The following is a 25,522-nucleotide window of genomic DNA, read 5'->3' as shown; positions in this document are numbered from 1 at the left end:
TTTTATTTTTTTTTAATTTTTATTTTTTATTAAGGTATCATTGATATACAATCTTATGCTGATTTCACAAAAACAACATAGTGGTTTCAACATTCACCCATATTATCAGGTCCTCACCTCTTTCATTGCAGTCACTGTCTATCAATGTATTAAGATGTTATAGAGTCATTAATTGTCTTCTTGGTGCTGTATGGTCTTCCCTGTGACTTACCTGTATTATGATTGCGAATTACAGTGCCCCTTAATCCCCTTCTCCCTCCCTTCCCCTTCCCCCTCCTCAGCCCTCCCCTTTGGTAACCACTAGTTCCTTCTCATTGTCTGTGAGTCTGCAGCTGTTTTGTTCCTTCAGTTTTGCCTCATTGTTATACTCCACAAATGAGTGAAGCCATTTGGCATTTGTCTTTCTCCATCTGGCTTATTCCGCTGAGCATAATGTCCTCCAGCTCCATCCATGTTGTTGCAAATGGTAGGATTTGTTTCCTTTTTATGGCTGAATAATATTCCATTGTGTATATGTCCCACATCTTCTTTATCCATTCATCTACTGATGGACACTTAGGTTGCTTCCATATCTTGGCTATTGTACATAGTGCTGCAATAAATATAGAGTGCATATGTGTTTTAAAATAAAGGATCTTGTTTTCTTTGGGTAAATTCCTAGGAGTGGAATTCCTGGGTCAAATGTTATTGAGCTCTATTGTTATCAGAGACCATTAGCTAATGTCCATACTACCATTTGAAAAGATTTTGTACTCAGCTTGAATCACCATCTATTATCTCCAAAACTGCATAAATTACCACTTGGTTCAGGATTTTTCTTCTCGTTATAGGCAAGCTGATTTTTTTATCCAAAATTTATATCTAAATGATTATTATTTTTAAAAAATGTAGGCAAAATTGTTGCATTTTACACCCAGTAGAATGTAAGAACCACCCACTTTCATGGTTCTTCTATAATTAAAGGAAAGCAGAAGTGGAACCTCCCTATAGCCAGTCATGGCTAAGTATATTTTTACTAATTTAACTCTGGTTTTTAAGGGTCTAGCTAGATTAATTCCCAAAGAATTTGCAAATAATACAAACAGAAATATATGGGCTCTACTGACCATCACATACTGAAAATAATTTCGGAGTGCTGAATAATAACAAAATATATTTGTAGCCACTTAGTGCTAGGTTCTTCATAAACTAGCTAATACTTTTATCACCATTTTACATAGGAGGATATGAAGCCCATAACATTTCTCAAGATAGTAAGAGGAAGAAAAGGATTCATACTCAAAGATTGTGACTTCAAGGATAGAATCTTTTCTTTCTTTCTTCCCTTCTTTCTCTCTTTCTCTTTCTTTCTTTCACTCAATTTTTTATTGTGAAAAATGTCATACATACAGAAAATTAAACACATTGTATAATAAATGCCCACTTACTTTAACATTTACATCTGCCTTATTTATGTGTCTATATATCTATGTTTTTGACATTTTTCTAAGCATTTGTAATTATGGGCATGACATTTAATCCTTAACATACTTCAGCAGACATTTCCTAAGAATGGCATTCTCCTATATGCCCATGGTATCATTAAATATCTAAGAAAATTAGTAATTCCAGTATTATATCAAGTCCATTCTCAAATTTCTACCCTTTTGTATAAGTAGATTTCATATATGGTTTGTTTGAATCAGTATCCCATTTCAGTTAATGCCCTGCATGTGGCTGTTATGAAAAACTGAGCTTTAAACCCCTTATACAAAACAGCAAAACAATCTTGAGGATTTCTCAGACTGTTAGAAAATGCACACAACTGCGTTTTTCTTATAACTCTACAATTACAGGGATCTTCTGGAATAAAACATATCTGCATATTCATCACAACTCAACCAGTTACTACTGGATTCATGACCTTGGGCAAGTCGTTTGATCTCCCAAAGCCATAATTTTTTTCATTTACTCTGGCAATTGTGAGCATTAAAGGAGAAACCGTGGGCTCTGTGCTTAGCATAATGGCTCAGTATTGTGGAAACAGTTTAAAGGGGCATCACTGTGAATAAAAACTGTACAAGTGCATGGAAGGAATTTTGAGAGTCAGCATTTGGTAATCTTACACACCATGGGTTAGCCGGAACATGGTACCACTGACAATCCCATCAAATACAGGAAAAAATCCCAGGGAAACCAGTCCTTTAGATTCACAACACAGTGATCCATGTAGAGTCATGAAGGGAGGGAAATTGTTTCTGATACTGCCATGCTGGGCTCATGTTTTGAATATACATGAATTCTAATTACAAAAGATTTCACCATTAGAGTAAAGTATCTCCACCTGGGGAGTTAAGAAAGTAGCCAATTCCTGAATTAAATGGACCAAAGGATCTTGATTGGCATTTCATTAAGCAATCACATTTTTTTTCCAACAATAACATTTTTCCTCTGTCCAAGTGGCAATCCAAAGAATTTGTTTCACCTGTGAAGAAAGAAAAATACCTGAAAATGGATCAGTATAGCATAAGAAAGAGAAGGCTATGAGAGTGATGAGTTAGTCACATAGAAAATAAGATTTAATTTTTTTCTCTAGTATGTGGAATATTTGTAAAAATAGAGTTCACTTCATGTTTTTAGCCTGAGGTACTATGTTGTACAATACACTGCGAGCAGTAAGTATTTGCAGATCACATTGGTATTCTGCATGTACTTAAAACATGTATTCTGACAGTTTAATTTCCCAGTGAAAATAAAATTATCTGGCCAGGGAATAAATTGTTTTCTTGATTAAAAACCCGTAACAGACACAGAGTTTTAGGCAACCCTAAAAGAAGCTCCATTAAAAGAAAAGAATCACTTGGTGATACAAACTTCTAAAATTCTCCCACCTAAAACAATGTAAAATATGACAAGCCACCAGCTATTTAAAATAGGTAGTTTGTGTGTTAAAAGCCTACAAATAGCAAGCCTACCTGGCTTCACACATTGTTCAAGGATGGCGCTTGCTCGCTTTCTGGAGATGCCGCTGCATCACAGCTCTTGCACGTGGCCTGGTTGTGGACAATATCAAGCTGTTTCTCCAGACTGTTGGCCAGGACTCTGAAGTTCTTGTTCTCATACTGATTGTTCCTGCCAAGTTGGGGGAGGATTGCACAATTAAGGCAACACAAGGCACCTTTTTCTACTTTGGGGGAAAATTCATCAAACTATCATAGGATGGAGGGGAGATGCTGCAAAGACAGAGGGGACTGCCTGCATGTGGTGATACTACTGGCACACTTATGACTTAGTCTTGGGATGTTGTCTTCCAGAACTTTGTTCTACAGCACTGTAGTGTTTTTGTTTATTTCTTCGCAAAAAGGCTCTACAATCCTAACAAGCAGGATAGTTGGGTTTTGACATTTATTTTGCTTTTGCTTTTGTTTTTTATCAATTAGGTGAATGCTGGTCAAAATGTTTAGTCAGGTTTTATTAGTTTTATAGTTGTCATTTTCTATGTTTAACTGAAAATTAGCCCACTTAATTCTGGTTTAATGCTAAGAAAATAATTATACAATTGGTAATGAGCTTCCTTCCCCAAAATATATAAAGAGTAGCACAAAGATTTGAAGATGTCTTTAAATTTTTATTTTTTAAACCTCAAAGGTCTTCAGGGAAGAATAAGACTCATAAAAAAATTAGAAATTATTTTTAAAAAACAGTGAAATATGCAAAATAACAATTAAGTTGTTAGAAAATCTCAAAATGAATACATATGCATGTATGTGTGTATCTATCTTTTGGAATCAAAAGTCAATATGTGAACAAAACCCTATACTAGTCACAAACATTTGTGCATTTGAAGAAATACTGAAGAATTCACAAGAAACACAGTAGAAAGATTCAGAGGCGATAGGACCTGAAGAGATGAAAAGTATAAAGAACAAGTTGACAAACAGGGAAACAAGATGGAAAGACTCCAAAACATTCATCTGGCAGAAAGGACATGTTTAGACATGAAATTGTTAGAAGACAATACACAATACTTTCTGTATGACCTTGAGGTTGATAAGAATTTCTATTAGAATCAAAATCATAAACCAATTAAAAAAACCTCCAAAATGTATTTTTAGCATGTTTTTGCTGCTTTTGATGTTCTCAATGGACACTGTTCCTTTTTTTAAATTAAGAAATGCATTGAAAATATATTGAGACTATTTTCTTTTTCTTTTTCTTTGAGGCTTATCAGCATTGTATCATTATGTGGAAATCTGATGAGTTTTACTAGAACTTTTAACACTGTGGGTTTCTACTTCATAGGCAATGATGGCGTTGACAGTTTTCATTTCATTTAGATAAACATATTTTATAATTTCCTTAGTGGTTTTATGACCCATGGGTTATTCAGAAATACATTCTTGAATCCCCCCCCGCCCCTTTTTGGTGTGTCTTTGGTAGTGATTCCCAGGTTAATTGCACTTGGGCTGGTGCACATACTTTGTATGATTGAAGTCTTGTTAAATGTGTTGTAGGTTGTCTTGTGGACCGTAGTAAGTGTTTTCCTTGTGAACTGTGTGCTTGAAGGGACTGTGTAGTCTACTCTTGTGGTATTATCTCGTTCAGAGCTTCTGTAACCTTACTTGTCTTGGGTCCTGTGTTTCTGGTCCTGGAAGTTTCATAGAGAAAGCCAGGGGAGAGATGTGGCTTCATAACCTTTCTTATTCTGTTCTGCCAGCATTTTAAGTCCTTGATATTAGGTGCTTACCCTCTTAGGATCGTTATTTCTTTTCACCCATCTATCATTATGAAATATCCTTTGCTATTCCTGGTTATATTTTTGTCCTAAATTTGACTTGGCTTTTTATTAATAGAGCCATGACAGCTTTCATTTTAGAGTGTATGGTATATATTTCACACACACACAAATGAGATTCTGATGGGGCTTATTAGAAAGTATGCATATTTGTAAAACCAAATTGTGTGAGGCCAATGATAGTTGGAATCAATTGGTTGCTTATTTTTTCTATAAAAAAATAAAAATGTCAAAAGACATACATAGCAAATAATTATTAGCAACTTACAGTTGCTGAAACAGAGTGATGGGTACATGAGAATTTATTATGCTATTGTCTCTACATGTTTACTTTTTCCATTAAAACCTTAAAAAATAAAGACATATAATAGAAGACGGAAAAGATGCTTATTGGGTTATAGAAAGCAGAAAAATGTTAAGTAATATAATTCAACAAGGGGAACATGACTTTTACATGGAAGAAGGCAGATAGAACAAAATTAGCCACAAGAGAAAAAGAATAAAGTAAGATAAAAAAGAAAAGATTGGAAAGACAAATGCAAAATAGTCCCTTTAAATGAGGAATTAAAAATGAACTGGAATACAGAAAAATATGAGGTAATACTTGGTCATTAAAATAATGAGGAATCAACGTGACCCTAATATGTGAAAAAAAAGTATAGGTTCTCACTAAGAATAGAATTTAAAGCACAAGAAGAGAAGAAAAACATGTAAAAAAAAGTCCTGATTTGTAAAAAATGTATCTCCAAATTAAGGAAAACAATACTATAAATTGTTAATGATAGTTAAACACAACAATTTTTTATCACTTTCTCTTGCCGAAACCTTTTGCACACAGTATCTGTAACCCTTCCAAACTCCCTGCAAAGGCTGGTGGGGTAGATTGCTTCTGACAGACAGGAAACTCACTTCTCCATTTCACTCCAGAGGAACTTCTCTAAGGCTCATCTGTTAACTCTAAAATTAGTTCAAAAAAATTTTTTTTTCCTTTATTCACAAAAAGGCATTGGTCAGAAATTCAGCTACAGAATTAGCCAAATACCCTTTACCCTAATATAAATAAAGAAATAATACAGGTGAACCATTCCATTAATCTGAAGCTTTATTTTTTTTTGGCTTTTTCTGGTAGTATGTTAAAATCATTAGCATGATGACATCCTCTCCACTATTACCTCACAGTCTCAAAGAGTTTGCTTACAAACACATTAGCATTGCAGACTGGACATGCATGCCACACTAACTCTCCGTTCTAGCACAACATTCGTAAGTACTTCTCTTACTGCTTCTGAGTCGCCCAGCAGGTCAGCTGCAAAGGGTTGATTCTTGTTTTTTTTTTTTTTTTTTGAGATGGTATCTCTCATATTTATTGATCAAATGGTTGTTAACAACAATAAAATTCTGTATAGGGGGGTCAATGCTCAATGCACAATCATTAATCCATCTCAAGCCTAATTCTCATCAGTCTCCAATCTTCTGAAGCATAACGAACAAATTCTTACATAGTGAACGAATTCTTACATAGTGAGTAAGTTCTTACATGGTGAACAGTACAAGGGCAGTCATCACAGAAACTTTCAGTTCTGATCACACATTATGAACTATAAACAATCAGGTCAAATATGAATATTCGTTTGATTTTTATACTTGATTTATATGTGGATCCCACATTTCTCCCTTTATTATTATTATTTTTATTTTTAATAAACTGCTGAACAAAGGGTTTATTCTTGACATCATCCCGTTCCAAGCTGTTTGTCTTGCCCTTCAGTATTTCTTTTTCATAGTCTAGAATGGGGCATGTGTGAATTTCTTCATGTTATTTGAATCCTACTCTTCTGATTACATTTTTTCTGAAATTAAATGTAAAATGATCCTTTCCTTGTGCAGAGACATTAAATCAGACAACTGCTAAGAATATACTGTTATAAATTAAGAAACTATGAATCTGGAAAATGGACTCTTCCTATAGGAAGTTACAACTTACCAGAAGGAAATTACCAAATTAAAGTATCATAATTATACCTGAAAAACTAGTCTTTAACCTACTTGTTGATTAATCTTGTTTATTTTTATACAACACTCAGTTCTTTTCTCAATAGAAAACATTGTGCTCTATGGGATGGTTATTTTTCCATCCGAATGTTTCCTAGATCTTAAATTCTTTCTTTATGTTTGAGAGAGACACAAAGACAGAGACAGAGAGGGAGTCTTTTTTGTCCAATAGGATAAAACTGAATAAAATCTCTCTCTCTCTCTCTTGCTCTCTCTCTCTCACATACACACACACCATATATATTTTTTAAAGCTTTTAGAAAATATCCACAATCACCTTTACGTTAAATCTATCTAAACTTTATTCATTAAATGTATTGGTAGTTTAAAAAGCCACAGTGGCTTGTTTTCCAAAGATCTTAAAGAATATCAGGACAGTAATCTGAAATGTTAAGATAATCTAAAAAATATAAGTATATTAATACTTTACAGCATTAGAATACAATACTATCAATTTCCTAAGCAGGTTATGGGTGAGATTTCATCCTTTATATTGTATTTGTAAGGCATTTTATTTTCTGTTTTATCTGCAGCCTATGATCTGAGTCATTTTGAGACTTTGCTAACACTAGATGAATTTGTTTTTGTTCCCAACTAGTATTTAGATTCCTGGTTTAGATTAAATCTTGTTTTATGCCTTAATGGCTCTGATAGTAGTTATATATTCCTTTTTGCTAGCTATTAGATACAGTATATATTAAATGGCTTTAAAAGAGTAGGAAAAAAGTAGTGGAATGATTTTGTCAGTTGACTGAATCAACTAAATTTTGTAGTCATAAGAAGCATATGATCTTGGAAGTAAAGTAATTCAAAGCATCATATGCCAAGAGCAGGAGTTCCACAGGAGGGGAGGTGGCAGGGCGGCGTTGGGGGAGTAGAAAACGGATACATTCCAGTCTAAAATATTTCAGAAAATTTAGAGAAAGAGACTCTAGCAAATGAGAAAAATAAAATGTTTTCAAGGGAAGGAACATTTTTAAAACATAAAACTAGGAAAAAAATTTTGACTTGCTTATTTACATTCTTAAAATGGATTCCTGTAAAATCTTTCAAAACTGTGTGGTGATTTTATCCTCTGGATCCTGGAAATCTATGTCAAAGTCACCCTGACCTGTGAGAATTGGTTAATGTTTTTGTATGTATCAGATATATTTTGATATTTTATGTTTATTTTTCAGCACTTCTTCCCACTCATTATCTGTGAATATCTTTCTCCTTTTCCTCTGACCTTTGCATCTCCATTTACATCCTTGCAATTCCTCCCTCAGGATATCCACACAAATACAAACACACTAGTTCATTCACTGACTGTGCAAAAATATATGTGTGCACCACCCATTCCAGTTCTTATGCTTTTACTACACATAGGCACATGTCCATGAATACTACCAGTATGTTGTTTTGTATATTTCAATTATCTAAATTAAAAAATAGCACACTTTTGTTTCCTTTGCATCCAATTTGTTTCACTGCATGTTTTCTTTTTTGATTTATCTACCTCAACATATACATTCATTTCAGTTTTAACTATGTCTTCCGTAAGTATAAGCAGTCAAATGTTGGCAAAGTTACATTGTTTGATCTAATGTATTGTATGGATATACCACAATGTATGTACAAATAAGAGGGTTTTCTAGGTTATATTCTTATACGTAGAACTGCTAGGGCAGAGCTTATATTCACTTTCAATATATCTAGATCAGCCACATTGTTCTTGAAGTGGCTATGGTAATTAGTTTCTTGTGAGCAGTCAGACCTTCTATTTTTTTTATAAGGTTCTCAATTTTTGCCAAACTTATGGGAGAGAAATTAAGAGACCCAAAATTCCCAGTGGGGTGAACATCTCAACAAAATTTTTGGCCATTTCACTTTCTTTCATCACCATTCAGTATCAGTACAATGAGATTTTTATTTCAATAGTATATTTTCTGAAATGCGCTATTTAGTTTCTCATCCTATTGGGCAAAAGTTTATTACAATGTCATGAGTTATAACCATTTTATTTGCATATTCTTTTAATTCCTCACTAGAGTATAGTGCATGTTTTACTAGGACAGACCATTTCAATCATATTCTGAATTATACCCTCATAACCATTATGGTAATGACAACAAAAATGTTGCTCAAAAATACTGGTTGGATCAATAAACACACATTTTTCTAAGTCATTTAATGAGCAACCAAGCTTCTAGGCATTCAGGATGCAGAGTGCACATAACATAGTTCCTATCTGTCTAGTGGTTCACGTAGTACTCAAGACACATTATTTCCATTATACTCACTGCAATGTCTTCCTGCTCCAATTGTATTTTAGTAACAGTGGTCTTGGATTTGGAATAACCATCACATGTCTTCATGTAGCACAAAGTTTACTCTGCTCTAAGAAAGACCATAAAAAAGAACAACACAGCTGAGTTCTCATGACTGCCAGGCATTGCGTCTGATGCCCTTCTGTATTCTGGTATGTGCGGCGAGAGCTCCAGGGCTACGGGGAGATGAACGATGTCTGCCTAGGAAAGCAGTTGCTTCCGCTTTTGTACAGCACTAGTCACACGCCGTCCCCAAGTGAACGTGACGATGGCCTGGTCTCCCACTGCAGCTGACTCTTCCCAACGCTGTTATTCATTGCTTGAAAAACAGTACCAAAAATGAGGCACAGATGCTTAGTTTAGTACATTAGCTTCAATCATGTTCTGCTTTATGTTTGATTAAGGATAGGTATATTCCTATTAATTATGTTTTTAATTGAAGTATCATTGATATACAATCTTACACTGGTTTCAAGTATACAACACAGTGGCTTACCATTATCCATATTATTAAATCCTCACCCCCCCAGTGTGGTTACTGTCTGTCAACATAGGAAGATGTTATAGGATCCTTGGCTGTGTTCTCCATGCCGTACTACCATCCCTGTGACCAACTTATATTATGATTGAGAATTTTTATGCCCCGTTACCCCTCACCCTTCCTGCCTACCCCAACCCCTCCCTCATGGTAAACATCAGTCACTTCTCAGTGTTTGTGAGTCTACTATTTTGTTCATTTTGTTTTGTTTTGTTTTTATATTTTGCAAATAAGTGAAATCATATGGTATTTGTCTTTCTCTGCCTGGCTTATTTCACTGAGCATAATACCCTGAAGGTCCATCCAAGTTAACTCCATGATTAGCATTACAAGGAAGATACAGCCAAAGGTTAAATACTCAGGTGTCCCAGAAGCTAGAAGAAAGGGCACAGAATCGCCTGTTAACCTTTACTTCCAGGGTCTTCCCAACTCTTGCCAATATTTTTACTTTTCCCCCATCTTTTTCTTATAATTCTTAAGTTAGCAACTTATATAATATTGGTTGCATCAATGTAAATATACTAAAACATCAAAATATCAGCAACAACTACCAGGACCTCCATGATCCAATGAACAGTTGGGAGAAAACTCATTAACTTTGATTATATTCCTTCACAAACTTCTGATATTTCTCACCAACTGGGCTGTACTCCTACCCCATTTAGCCGTAATTATTTGTAGCTTTTCAGAGGTCTGGACACAGGCATTCACCTGCATGTTCCAATTTTTCGAAGCTAGATTTCTGTCTTGATTCAGTCCCATGACTCACTCACTACACCAGTTTCCAACCTCCAATTTCCTCTTGGTCTGTTGGGGCCGGTGCTGAGTGAGACACCAGTGCGTTAACTTCCAAGTCTGAGCATTTATGGCATAGGTGCATCTCAGGTGTATTGTAGAGGACTTCAAGTTTCTGATCCAGCATGTTAGGAGCTTGGAAGTTGCCACTCCATCCTAACAATGAGTAAAAAGCTGAACAAACTGAAAAATCAACAAGTCTTCCTAGATACGTTGGAGAAGTGAGGACCCACGACAACCACTGCCTGATACCTGGAGAGACAGGCAGGCAGACAGGGAGAATCACAGCTGGCCAGGGTGGAACTCCACGAGCAGAAAACTCTGTGGAAACTGGTTGCCCGTAGAAGCAGCTGATCTGTAATCGATGAATTGCTGGAGGCTCAGTGTGGATGCCTCAGGAGTTTTTATTTTATTAACTTTCCTTCTAACTATGCATTCTAGTTCTCAAACCATTAAGTCCATATGATGTTATGGACTCAAGTTTAAGAATTAAAACTCCCAGGGGACCTGCCACACTTTTGTGAGTTTCATCTCCTAGAGCTCTATCAGGTTCACACAGCGAATATTACAGAAAAATTCTCTTGGCCTTCTGGCAGGGAGAGGGCAAAAGTAACTATTTTGGAATATGCCAGAGCATTCTGTTTGTAACCAGGCCTGCCCTCAGGAGAAACTATTTTAATGGAGCCTAACCAAATGGGGTTTATCACAGCCTAACCAACCTGGGGAAGGGAAATATCCAACTCCAGCTCCTGGACTGAGAAGCGCTCGTGAAATTCACAGCCTAGGGCACAGACTCACTAAGAGACTGAGACCTAACCACAGGACCACAGGACACCTCTCCTTCCCCTGCAGCGCAGCAACTGCATCACTAAAGGTCTCTTTACTGGAGTTTCTTTCATCTAGTGTATCACGCCAGCTTTCAACAAAAATTACAAGGCAGATCAATAGGCAAAAAGCACAGTTTAAGGAGACAGGACAAATATCAGAACAAGACTCAGATATGATAGGGCTGTTGGAATTACCAGACTGTTAATTTAGAATCACTATGATTAATATGCTAAGGGCTCTAGTGGAAAGGTAGAAAACATACAAGAATAGATGGGATTCACCCTCCTAAAAAAGAAAAAAAAAGAATAGATTGGAATATAAACAGAAATGAGAGTTCTAAGAATCAAGTATATTGTGTATCGCCAGAAGGATAAAGTGCCCCAGGAGATTACCAGTTTGAATTGCCATTCAATTTGTGTCATAGTTTCTAAAATTACCTTCTGGCATGTCCTGAAAGATGTTGCATGTCCTGGGGAAAACTGCCAATGATCTGTGCCTGCTCTATGATGGCAAGAGTCACCATTTTGCATATCTAATTGCTCGACCTCCTGTGTATGTAGTGTCCCATGTACAGTCACACCTAGTAACATTTTTTTTTTAAACCATTCAGAGCGGGTGATAATGACATGCTGCTCTTCATACTCCAGGTGTGACTGTGACAGGCAACAGTGATTTACGGCAACACAATCCATCAGCTGCCAGCAACAGCATGTCAGTTCAGTGCAAAGGTAGAAACACTACAACCAAGAATACAAAACACACAATCCAAATGGTAACTACAAACCACTGTTTCTCAGGCAGGTCTTAGCTAGGATCCTCATCATCAGGGGCTGCTGGTTGATCTCCTTCTAAAACATCCATGGAGATTGTTTGGATAATCTTAGAGTCCAGCTTCAGTCAAGCATCCTTCCCAGCAGAAAACAAATCCAGAGATTTCTTCCAGCAGTAGCCATGAATGGGATTGCATCTGAAAGAAAAAACTAAGAAAATTACTTTTGTTCTGAGATATCCTCTTTCTTTAAGACACCACCAACGATTTCAATGATCACTTCCTTTTTGCCAGAATTTCCTGCTTGCTATGTTTTTAAATTTCATTTATTACCTGTCTTCATGTAGACTCAGCCACCCTGGGTGGGATATCTGATTCATGCATCAACCAGCCCACAGAACAGATATGGCTTCCTTAGAGGTTCCTTTTTGTCCAGACACAGATTGAAAGAATGGAAGGGAGCAATTTCAGTAACTAAACTGTGGGCCTGTACTTAAGTCACCCCTAATTTAACCACACAAACTGAAGTCACTAGGCAGCCATTGTTCCCTTAAGAATGCACAGAAATTCAGAGGAATTGAATAAGGTTAGCAAGTTTCCCTTGTGGTGGAATGCAAGTGAGCCCCAGACACAGTACACCTGGACCTGATGAAACAATTTGTAAAGTGCAAATGATAGTTTGTGTTTATGTCATTCTCCATCCCTCCTTCCCACTTCCACACCCCAGAAACCTCAACGAATTTCCTCTCTTCCTTATGACTCATATCCAGATTTCATGTATATGCACCCAGTCAAGTCAGCCAGCCCTTCATACTCTGACCACTCCTACTTTTTGTTAACTTTCCTCTTAACTATCCATTCTAGTTCTCAAACCATTAAGTCCATATGATGTTATGCTTCTTTGTGAAACATATACTTTCACTAAGTGAAATATAGCCTTGGACCAAAGTGGTAGATACTCCATACCAAAAATTTTGTGGAATTCTCAGCTCTTCCTTCCTTTACAGGACAAGGAAAGTACCCAAAAGAATAGTCCATCCCAATCAGAAGCCACCTGAAGCCAGTTCTGGCTATGGTAAGGATCCTATGGAGCCTGCTCACCAGCTGTGGTCAGCTATTATCTCTGGGAAATCCGACACATCTTTATTTACTGTTGAGTTCTATAACTTGTCACATTAGCAGCTTCATAATGTGATAAAGCTATAATTATTTTACAGTGTTTCATAGTTTAACACTTTCCAGTCTACTTGTTTGAGATACATGGAGCTGCATGTAAGATTTAAACAAAGGCATCAGTTTTTGCTTCCCAGTCTCTTTTTCAGCCAGTAGCTGAGTCTTTCTGTTGAGTAACTACAGGTACTCCTTTTAATTCTGAGCATTTCTACAGCATTTCCACAGCTACATTCCCCACACAGATACACTCTCAGTTGTACAATCTTCCCGGGCGCATTTGCCTGACCACTTGGCAAGGCAGTTGGTTGTTGCCCAGGAATCCATAAAACTCAAAAAAATTTGGGGGGGGGGGTAAGGACCCTGTTGTTTTTAAGCTGCCAGATGTACTGGCCTCCATTCTGCCTGCTTTGTAGCCTTCCACTTGCCCTCATCACTTAATTAAAATTGCATCTTCATCAAGTGCAAGGAGAACATTGGCACATCTCAAAACTGGGTTGTATCCCTGAATTCAGCAACTTCCATCTCACACCAGGAAGTATGCTGCAGCAGAAGCTTCAGGCTTAGGAGCTAACAAATCTAGGGATGGTGTCACTAGGAGGGCTGCCATCTGGCCATGGGTACACTGACCTCCCTAAGCAGCCCCTTCCTCCACCCTCATGCCCACATATCAGAGCCCCGTCCAGGAGCACATTAGTGTGTATACTTGTTCCATTTTGCCAATAAACTCTGCTGAAAGGCTGTAGCCTTGTGGGAATGTCTAACATTAGCCATAACCTAATAGGTGTTTTAGTTCTCAGAATAATATGTTGTCCCTCAGTGCAGGAAATCTCTCCACCAACGCCCAGAAATGGACCATCAATTATCCTCAAAGAGGTACATCTAGCTGCAGGGACGGGTACTCTGTGAGTCTTCCCTTCCAGAGGTCATCGCTGGGGCACAGGGTTAGAGTTTTTTCAGAGACATAAGTCTCCACAGGCCAGCAAAGCAAATACTGGTTCCCCTTCACAAATTACTGTGACAGAAACTTAGGACTCTTCACACTGGTACTAGATGAAGATATCGAATGTAGGTAGTGACGGAAGCCATATTTTCAAATTATCCTAGAAAAAGAAAATATTTGGAAAATTTGTGAGAACACAGTATAAAAATGTTCACTTTGTGGACACATTTGCAAGCTACTTTAATGCAATGTAGTCATTCATACATATGTTTCTACACATATTTGACCTCCCATAAAACAACAAATATATGCTTCACTCAATATGACACAACTAACGACCATCCTTAATACAAAGAAGGATGCTCTTAGCACCTACTCCAAAAGGAGAGAGAAATTTCCGTAGTCGCCGTATCTCTTGATAGCTGTGCTGTTATCCATCCTCAGGGGACATCAATTCCTCTGGAGCCAGTTGCAGCCTCAGCTGGATGCTGCTGATGCAAACACCAAATTACAATGTTGATCACCACTGCTTTATTATATAAAACAAGAGGAAAGGAAGAAGTAATGAATTAGCACAAATTTTCTGTAAGTATATGTATAATATTTAATGTGTGTGTTTGTGTGGTAGGCATTTTAGCCTAGAGATTTTAATTAGGAAAAATCTATAGCTTCGTTTCCCTTTCCACTTCTCCTTTTATTTCAGGCAAAAAGAATTTCACAAGTGCTGGCCCTCTTCATGCTAATGTCAAACCCACCAGAAGTTTAAAATGACCTACTTGTTCCTTCTCCTACGAGGGAGGAGATACGGACTTTTATTTCCATTTGTGCATGATGTAGTTTATCCTTTCTAAAATACTTTTTCCATTCCTGCATCCTGTGGGTGTCGTGATGACCTTCTCATATTTATGAATATTTCGAGTGTCAGCAATGGACCTAGACTTCTAAAGACATAGGGAAAAAAAAATACTTGAAAGCATGTGAATCATGTACAATTTGTCCTATGAAAGAGTATGATGGATGGCAAAACAGGATTTTAAAAAACTTCTCTTACCAATCTTTCAAAGATTCTCTTCTACAAAGGACTCTTGGTGATGTTGATCACTGCAGCAGGCTGGGAAGGAGACTATTTCAAAATATTTGTGTTCTGACCACAGATTTTGGAGGAACTCCACAATTTCCTTTTAAAACTCTAGGAATGCCTGTATGGGAATAAAAGAGAATATGGTCATCTGTGAAAAAATCATAGTTGGCCTAACCCAGAAGAGGGATGTCTGAAAGTAGGTCACTTGACTAATAGCTCGAGGGGCAACCTGTATTATTTTCTCTTCTTTTAGAGGAAGAAGGAATGAGGAATCACAACTGAAAATGTGGTTAATAAATAAAACAAGTAAAATTTACCTCTCTAGCTCTTAAAGTCATCTGACCTTTATAATGTGGGAAAATACAGACACTGACTAATCTTACTGCTGTTCGTTCCTCTTTTTGTCTGAACGCCCAGTGCATGATCGAAGGGGAGGGAGCACTGTTAGTCTGTCAGATTGACTGGGTCTCTACAACCTCCCAGATACTATACGTAAACAATTATTTGGGGATTTAGGTGGATTATGTTGAACCATTAATAGATTAAGAGACTGATTTGATTTTTTTTAATTCCAAAATCTAATATGAAAACACACAAATCTCAAGCATAATTTGTATACTAGCATAATTTTAATATTTTACTTTTATTTGTAAGAATATATGATCTGTGCAGGGGATGACTGATTCTTTAAGAGGGAAACATTGATTTGATTAAAACCATCTTTCTACTTACTGTGCTTTTAGGAAAATAGCCAACAAATTTCTAGAAAACAAAGCAGGAAATCAGTACAAGACTGACATTCAAATTAATTTAGCTGAAAGAAATATCCCTACAATTACCAGTTTGTGAGTCCTTTTCAAAGAGCAGAATGAGGCTTAGGACTAGATATTTCTCAACTCTGAGATACTGCCTCATATTTAAGAACAAAACAGTCCTCTGAAGTGAGACCATTGATTTGTTAAAAATAGTCTCTTTTTCCTCTTTATTTTTTTCTTAAGACTCAAACTTAGCTCACCTTGGAGAGAATATAAATCACACATTAACAAAGAGTTAAGAGACCTCTGGCAGGAGGATCCTAGGTAATCAAACTGGTTAACTTTCTTCAAAACATCTGCAGCTGCTGTTTTAGTTATAATTGAGTGCTTTGATTTCAGAAATCTAGACAGAAAATCAAACATTGACTTTGATTTTAATTTTGTTTCACTACAGCTCATCCATGCCTTACTGTATGATTAATATCTCTCTTAATGTAATAAAAATCAAGTCGTGAGCAGGCAAAGAAAAAAAACACAATAATGCCAACCAAATTTAATACTCATGTTCATTGTCATTTCTAATATTGTGCCATTAATGAATAAAAAGACAGATTTTTAAATCACTTCTAATTTTATTACTCTTTTACATGGTCAATGTAAGCTCCAGATATGAGCAAGAGCTATATTTTCTAGTACTTTGGTAAAGAGTTGAATATGGAGGGACTTTTAGATGTATTTAATCTTTTTTTTAACAGCAGACAGGATTATAGGTTTAATAGTAATTGATTTACAGGAAGATTTTTAAATAATTACTTTTAAAACACTTCTTGAGCATGCATGAAATGCTGTTATATGATGTGCTGGGGTCAGAGACACTAAGGTGAATGAGACACAGTACCACCAAGGAGTCAAACTCACTGCCTTCTACAAGAACATTTGGGAAGAATGTGCACTGTAACTCTAGGCGCTGTGTATGGTGAACCATCCTTGCATTCCAGGATCAAATCCTACTTGGTCACGGTCATATTCCTTGAATTCATTGTGTTAATATTTTGTTGAGAATTTTTGCATCTATATTCACCAGGGATATTCATCTATAGTTTTCTTTTATTGCAGTGTCCTTACTTTGGAATCAGGGGAATATCGGCCTTGTTGAATGAATTTGGAGGTGCTCCCTCCTCTTCACAATTTTTTGGATGAGTTTTTAAAGGATTAACATTAATTATTCTTTCAATGTTTCATACAATTTGCAACTGAAGCTGTCTGGTGTCAAGATTTTCTGTGTTGGGAGGTTGATTATGGGGAATCTCTTCACTTATTATTGCTCAGTTCACATATATTTTTTTCTGATTCACTCTTGGTAGGTTGTGTGTTTCTAGGAATTTACCCATTTCTTCTAGTCTATCTTACTTATAGACCTATACTATATGCTGTATAAGTATTCATAGTAGTTTCTTATGATCCTATGTTCTGTGTATTTCTGTGATATCAGTAATAATGTCTCTTTGGATTTTAATTTTACTTGTCTGAGTATTATGTATTTTCCTTAGTTTAGCTAAAGGTTTATTAATTTTGTTTCTTTAAAAAAAAGCAGTTCTTAGTTTTATTGATCCCTTTGTTTTATTGGTTTCTATTCCATTTATTTTCATTGTAATCTTTATTATTTCTTTCCTTCTGTTAACTTTGTGCTTAATTTGTCCTTCTTTTTCTAGTTCTTTGAGGTATAAGGTTAGTTTGCTTGACGTCTTTCTAATACCCTAGTATATGCATTTGTTGCTTTACACTTCCCTCTCAGAAGTACTTTTGAAAGATCCCATAGGTTTTGTTATATTGTTTTCCATTTACATTTGTTATGAAGTTTTTTTATTTTCCCTTTTGATTTCTTCTTTGGCCCATTTGTTGTTCAAAAGTGTGTTGTTCAATTTCCACGTATTTGTAAAATTTCTAGCTTTCTTCTTGTTGATTTCTATTTTCAAACTGTGGTGGTCAGAAAAGATAGTTGATATGATTTCAGTCTTCAATTTGTTAAGACTTGCCTTGTGTCCTTTCATATGATCTGTTTTGGAGAGTGTTCTGCATGCACATGAGAAGATTGTGTATTCCTCTGTTATTGAATGAAATATTCTATATACGCCTGTTAAGTCCATTTGGCCTAAAATATGATTCAATTCCAATGCTTTCTTGTTGAGTTTCTGCCTCTAAGATCAGGAACAAGATATGGATACCCACACTCACCACTTTTATTCAGTATAGTCCTGGAAGTCCTAACTGGAGCAATTAGGCATGGCATCCAAATCAGAAAGGAAGAAGTAAAATTGTCATTAGTTGCAGGTGATATGATTTTGATTCTATTTGTGTGTGTGTGTGTGTGTGTGCGCGCACCATGAGGTAAATAAGGACCCAGTTTTTTAATAGCTTTCTTGTCTGCCAATTTCTGTATGTCAGTGACATCTCCCCTCTGGGTCACGAGATAGACCCTGCACTTCTAAGCCTCACATACCTGCATAATAGCGTCTGCATTAGGGAGGAAAGGACTTGGGATCTTCTCTTGGCTTCACTCTGGCCTCTTGTTTTTCCCAAAAGCCTTTCTACAGGACAGATCTCCTTACACGTCACTCATAAGGAATGGGTTTGGGGATAGACACATTGGTGTCCAAACAAAAGCAGGGTTCTGTTGGCTGGAAAGAAGAGAGAATGGCTGCTTGGTAGACATAAAGAGTATTTGGCACTTTTGACCATTAATAAATGTAATTTTATTCAGATCAACAAGACTACATTAACTATCCTGTGTCCAAAAGCTAGGATAATGATATGAGATAAGCCATAGTCACTGGGCATAAGGAGCTTACATTATTTTGGTGCATTTAGAAAAATAAACAATTAGAGTCTATTGCAATAAATCTATTACACAAGTGATAATGGAGTGGTGAAAGGGAGATGGGGAGAAAGGGACCCACACTGACAAGGGGAAGGGAAATAAACTACTAGTTACTGAACTTCCACTCTAAGTTATCTTCATAAATACATGTTGAATAAATCTGTTGAATGAAAAAAAAGGGGTTCCATCTGGACAGCTGAGCTAATCAATAAATCCAAGTTTAGAACTCATGACTCTAGAACCAAAGCTAATATACTTTTGTCAGTGTTAATTCTTATGCTTAAAAATAACATTGTACAATTTTGTCTAGTTGCCTAACAATATACCAATCCTCCGTTTTAAAAAAGTGTAGACATTCTACTTTACAAATAAACATTTTTCATAGAATTAACCTTGCAGATCATATCAAACTGGAGCTTATGTAATTGGAGTTTGGTCACACCCAGTAAATCTACCAACTGCATATAATGCTAGGGTTCATAATTTCCAAGGACAATTAAAGGAAGCTGTGCTTTTTCAGAAGTGGTACTTCATTCATACAGAGGAAGAAAGAAACTCAGTCATAACCTGTAATGATCTTGAAGTTTTCTGTAGTTTACCTCAAAAATATCTTACTGAAGGGTGGCTTTAAAAAGTGAAGAAAATGTTATGTTAATTGGAGGAGCTGTTTTGTAATTCCATCAACACAGTGTGTTTATTCTTAGTGCATAATATTCACCAAACTTTTGTAAGTCCCACAGAAAAGTTCTGAAGCAAGAGAAAAGGTCCAACCCTAATTAGAAGCCGGTTGATCAGAGGAATTTCTCTAAGGGGGATTAACTCTCCATTCAGAAACAAAGGCACAATTTCTTATTCCTTCTCAGCTTCAAAAGGTGCTCCAAGAAAATAAGGCAAGTGAAGTGAAGAGAAGGGAAATGGAATCTGGCTCCATTTCTCATCTTCCTGAAGGCACAGAAAGGATGTGTGCCTGCCTCAGGCAAGGTAATTAGAACGGCTGAGTTGCAAACATGAAGCGGTAACATTGCATTATCAACAACGTTTAAATTAAAATGTTGCTTTGGAGCAAAAACCTTCAAAAATGGCAAATACCTTTAATGCTTTTGTCCAAGTCATTGACTTATTATATATATATATATTCTTTGTCTTGTTCTGGAATCCTCAGGAAATCTTTGTTATTGTGTAATATTACACTGTTTCTGCTGCATTAGCAGAAGTATACTAACTTGGAAGATGGTGCCTACTCATCATTTTATGTGTCATATTTTTGCATAGGTGTCTTAAACTGTTATAAAATCCATTGTTTTTGTCAAATTAACATATTTGAAATATGTTTTCACTTGCAAAATTAAAATATGTTTTATAATAGGAAAGCTACAGAGTAAGCAAAAACAATAGTTTTTGGAAAGATTGACTTCTAGCATTATGTTGTATGCATGTATAAGAATTTCCTTTTTGCAGAAGAAATAATAATATGGTTACTTCTGAATCAAATCATAGATAATGATTTTAAAAGTTGTGTGATTATATTTCTATTACACAAGGAAACATCAATAAAATTCTGAACAAATTAAGAGTCAACTCAATTTAAGACCAACAAAAAATGTTCTAGTAAGTTCTTTGCTATGTTTTCAAAACATCTCAGATCTTCCTTTGAAGAGAAGTAAATCGATTTTAGACTTCTGAAAAGTGATACAGAATGTATTTAAAATTGGGCTTTCACTTGAGAATTATCCCCATAAAGAAATTCTTATACTGTATAAGAATGTCATAAATGTTACTGTAAACACCTGTACTATTCTCATGCTACTGTGAATGCAGAATACTAAATTTTCTTTCATAATAACGTTGGCTTGAGATTAACCCTTGCTGAATTTGCTTGTAGCTGAAAAGAGACAAAGAAGCATCACTTCAAAATTACAAAAGAAAATTACACACTTTAATAAGATACCATTTTCCCTTTTAATATGACAACTGCTTTTCATTCTTTTGAAAGCTTCATGGGAGTAATAACTGCCTTTGTGGGACAAAAAAATGTTAGCACTACAAGTGGGTTCTACATAAAAATTATAAATCGTCTATCTTAATTTCAGACCACTCACCAGAGGTATGTTTTCTTCTATATCCCTCTAGACCTATGAATGGAATCATGCTCTAAATAATGTTTAGGAACTCTATTTTCACCTGACATATTTTCTAAATCTTTTCATCATCAAGTATTTATTTTAATGACTTCTAAGTATAAAATGGTATGGAGATAATAGGATTTATTTAACTAGTCCTGTTTCTAAACTACATCCTTTACAGAAGTGCTGCAAATAAACTCTCTGAATTGTTAGGCTATTTGTATGGAAAATTCCAAGAAATGAAATTCCTTGGGAGCTGAAAGAACAGTAACATGCCCCTTTGCTTATAATATTAGTAGCAAACTTTTTATTTTCCAAGTTGGTCTTTTGTCCTTTACAATTTATTTCTGGTGGACTTTTCCATGTCAGTGTTGCTCTGGGAGGAGGGGGGTTCCCTGCTTGGGGCAAGTTCACCATGAATTTGCTGAGACCAGAATAACGACAATGGAACATTGTGGGTTAAAAGGGGCTTATAACAAGTTTCATACCCGCAGCAGTAGGTCAGCGCTGTAATTCTGTCAGCCCATTTCAGTCTCTGCCCCAGCTCCAGTCTCTGCCCCAGGCCCTGCCTTCTCTGGTGGCTCCGCTCCGCTTTCTGCTGCTCCTCAGCACAAGGCTCTCTTCTGCCTTTCTAGGACTAGAGCTCTGCAGCTTCTCTCCCCTGCTCTGTAGCATGGGGGTTGGGGACTCAGAAGGCAGCTCTCTCTGGTGATTGGCGGACACTGTGCCCAATTACCTCCAGGCACTTGTGTGTTTCCTCTCCACCCTTCCTCTGGGCAGATACTTTGGTGACTGACAGTTTGCTGTTGGGAGTAGGGACGGAGCTCTATAGGCTGGGAAACAACTCACATCCACCCATGGAAGCAGGCTAAGTATGTATATAATGAGTGATGTTAGAATCAGGCGAGAATCCTGGTCATAAAATTTCCATTTTCCCTACAGTCAGTAATATAAGCATTTTCATATTTATATGATGGAATGCACCTCTGTGAATAACTTCTTAGATTCAAAAGACATTACCTCTGATTTTTTAAAAATAATTTATACAGTTAATAATTTTTTTAAATGAATACTAAGAAAGGTCATTGCGTAGAACCCTGAAACATTAGCTTTGACAAGATGTCAAAGTTAGCTGTGCTTTGAGCACAGGCATGCTTGAATTTAGCTTTCTTCATTTAGTCCACTAATATTCTTTGGAAAGGAGTGTCAAAGATTGAAATTCCTTTAATTAATATTTCCAGTGAGGCTCTTATTGTTTAATTTGCCTTCACCATTGATGTAATAAAATAATGCCATATATGAAAAATCAGTGTCTATATCCTAAACATATGAAATCTATCAAAAGTTTTTTAGCAAATATAGTTTCTGTCTTTCTCTTTTTCTTTTCATGAGTTAAAGCACTCTTTATTGAGTGCTTATAAAGTGCTGGGTGCTGTGGTAAACAATGAAAAGGTATATACTTAGCAAAAAGTAGAATACCTTGCTTCTTGGGGCTTGTAGCTAATGGTTCTTACCTATGGATCTATACCCCTTTCAATTTATTGAAAAATATTTTCTTTCCTTTAACATTTCCTCCTTGGAAAAGTTGTCTATATCTTCAAATGGAAAACTGAATATCACTTTAAAAAGTGATATCGAATTAATAATAAAACATTAACAACCTTTTTTTTTTTTACTGTTTATTGGTATGTACCTGTACTTAGCATATCACTTTCGATACTGCCCACAACCTTATGTGGTCAGAACTGTATTCCTGTTTTATGGATGCTACCCTGAGAAAGGCCAAATATTCTATCCAATGATACAAAACCAGCCTTGATGAAAAGTAAATTAAATGCAAGCCAATACAATTAAATCTACATGCTGTCAATAGACCACAGTTCTTAATTGTGGAGTTGTATGATTTTAATGCTGGCTTTTAGAAATTAGTTCAGAACTGATTTACATTTCAGCTTTGGTAGCTGGTCATCCTTAGACAAAATACTTAATCTTTCTAGGTTGATCTTAGATAAAATAGGAATAACATTCCAATTTCACCAGCCAGTTGGCAAGATTATATCATTTTAGAACTTTTGCTTACCTCACATATGATGTACAATGTAGAAACTAGATATAAGTTTTGCATATTTTAAGTCTTTGTGTTAGTTCAAAAAATATAAGGCATCAAGTATGTGTATAAATATAGTATGTATATTCCTGGGAATGGTTGTGTACTTTTTATTTCTATAAAGCATATATTGGCTATGGTGTAGTAAAGTTTACATAAAAGTTTGAAATATTGTAGTTTCATATTCCACTAATTTTCAATGGATTGTTGATATTGGAAATTTTTACCAGTTTTTATGATGAATTCTGAATTGGATGGCTATAATAGTGGCTTACTTTCCTTTGGAAAAATATGAGGAAAAATATTCTCCTTCCAGTTGAAGTAAACATTTTTATTTGTACTGAAGTAACATAACTTTAAAGTTTTATTATTTCCAAATATGTACTGTCCAATGCATCACTTATATTTTGGTTAGTTTTTTATTCCCTGAAACTCAGTTTCTTTTCTGTAAAAGGAGAATACTACTTACTCAATAGCCTGCCATAAAACTGAAATAATAAAATATTTATTTAAATATATGCAAGACTGTGCCTTAGGCTTAAAGCTCAACAAATGGAAGTTATCTATTCTCCTTTACAAGAAAAAGTCATATATACTAAATCTAAAAATGGAAAAATGATGGATCAAAAAAATGTCATTAACACTAACTGTTTATTCTGGATGGAGTCAATGGACTAGATTTCAATATTAAAATTCCTAGGATTTTAAAAGTAAAATTACCTAAGGCACTCCTTCTCAAACTTTTCCCCCTGAAGTACTGTTTACAAAAGAGAAAAATTGATAAATTCTTGACAATTGGAAGAAAATACTAAAATGATCAAGTATGGGTTTAAAAATGCGTGCTTATTTTATATTTAACTCTATAATAAGAAAGGGATGCAATAAATGGTGGTGATTAAGCCATAAGCTCTAGAGCAGAGCAGATAGGAATTTAAGTCTAGGATATATTACATATTTGCGATTTTACACAAATTATCGTATTTCTCTGAGCCATTAGGTGAAACTGGTATTAGATATGTCCTGTTTATCTTGACTTATTGCTAAGCGACAATGACACTGTTTTCATGAAAATTTAAATGCCTTGATCTTAAGAGTTTAGATTTTCTCTAGATGCATTGGATATGAGTAGACTTGGTGTAGAGATGAATGATTCCACAAATGTTGCATTTAAAACTGTTTATTGTGTTTCTAGCTGATTTTCATCTGCAACCTACAAAATTCATTTTAATGCTGTAATGGATTGTGTAAATAACTTAAAAAGTAGACTTTTTTTTCTCTCCCAATTAAAATTTTAGGAACTGGTCCAGGGTTATGGGGAGGCTTCACAGTCATTAGAAACCCAGAATCTTTCCACTGGGTTGCTCTGCCTTGTACAATAAGAATCTTCCATCTAGTAATCAATATAAGTTGCCCAAGCTCTTGCTAGTATGGGGCACTCTAGGTACTGAAAGGGAAGAAGCAGAAGGGAGGGCATGATCTTCTCTTTAACGGCATACCCTCAAAGTCACACACCTACCTTAGGGTCACTTGGCCTTGGCCACTCCTAAACAGAGTGGAGAGTGGAACTGATAGTCTTCCATTTACTAGCTACGTACTCAGATAAAAGGGGAGGGTGCTGTAATTAGTGGAAGGGGAGAACAGATAATAGTGAAACTCTCCTGTCTCTGCTCCAGCCCGTATGTTCCTGCCTGACAAAAAGAATCCAAAAAGAAGGGGGGTTCACCATTAGTCCAGACTACATTTTGCCTTGGTTTCTACTGCTGATTCCACCCAATTTCCCAAATCTTCTAGGAACACACAACCAGGTGGACACTACTGCCAGACACCTGGCTCTTCTCTATATTGACAGTTCCAAAAAAGTGTGGACCTAAGTCTTAACCTTAGCAAATTGGAATATACTCTAAAGAGCTAATTGAGAAGGAAATTTCGGTAAAACCAAACAAAGCAATGAAAACATTTAGAAGGTTGAAAATGAAGTGCATCAAGATACACACAAAGAAAAGTTTTGGGTGGAAAAATATTCCTTAATTGCCCTTCATGTTAGATGAAGATATAAATCCTAGGTCAGAGTACATGGCAGTCGTCTACCAGAAACATCATTCTGTCTGAGAAACTGGGAATTTAGTTAAACCTTATGTAAATTCTCCATATTTCTGTTATATCTCTGAGACCTCTGGCCACATCCTTACACTGTTGTTGAAATTTACATCTAATGAAGCCTGTCCACATCTCTGGGTCCGCAAAAAACCTTTTACTATACATTAGTTTAACCTGTACCTTTGTTAACCTGAATTTCTTCTTTTTTGTTTCTTCGAAATCTTTAGTTCTTTGTTTTCTGGAGATGTTTCCCTCAACCCTGACCCGTCATGCTCAGTCATTCACAGTGTCTTAAATTCCCAG

The 25,522-nt window shown here is 36.0% G+C and overlaps 1 long non-coding RNA gene across 8 annotated transcripts; it reads right to left on the bottom strand.

Annotated features, from left to right (window-relative positions):
• Positions 1–20,248, bottom strand: LOC140845963 (uncharacterized). 8 transcript variants are annotated; one of them, XR_012124926.1, is made up of 8 exons: positions 18,515–20,245; positions 15,230–15,377; positions 14,955–15,119; positions 12,081–14,666; positions 10,385–10,624; positions 9,109–9,454; positions 2,955–3,111; positions 1–2,464 (listed from the first exon to the last, which is right to left on the bottom strand). It is a non-coding gene; the product is annotated as an uncharacterized lncRNA (long non-coding RNA). The 8 variants fall into 8 exon arrangements; XR_012124928.1 differs by lacking the exon at positions 10,385–10,624 and having other exon boundaries at positions 12,081–12,263; positions 14,116–14,666; positions 18,515–20,243; XR_012124923.1 differs by having other exon boundaries at positions 9,109–10,624; positions 18,515–20,248.
• Positions 20,249–25,522: the final 5,274 nt, after the last annotated feature.

Source organism: Manis javanica, chromosome 14, assembly GCF_040802235.1.
Source record: "Manis javanica isolate MJ-LG chromosome 14, MJ_LKY, whole genome shotgun sequence".
NCBI lineage: Eukaryota > Metazoa > Chordata > Mammalia > Pholidota > Manidae > Manis > Manis javanica.
Note: the sequence above shows the minus strand (reverse complement) of the source record. Positions and strands in the feature narration are given on the sequence as shown.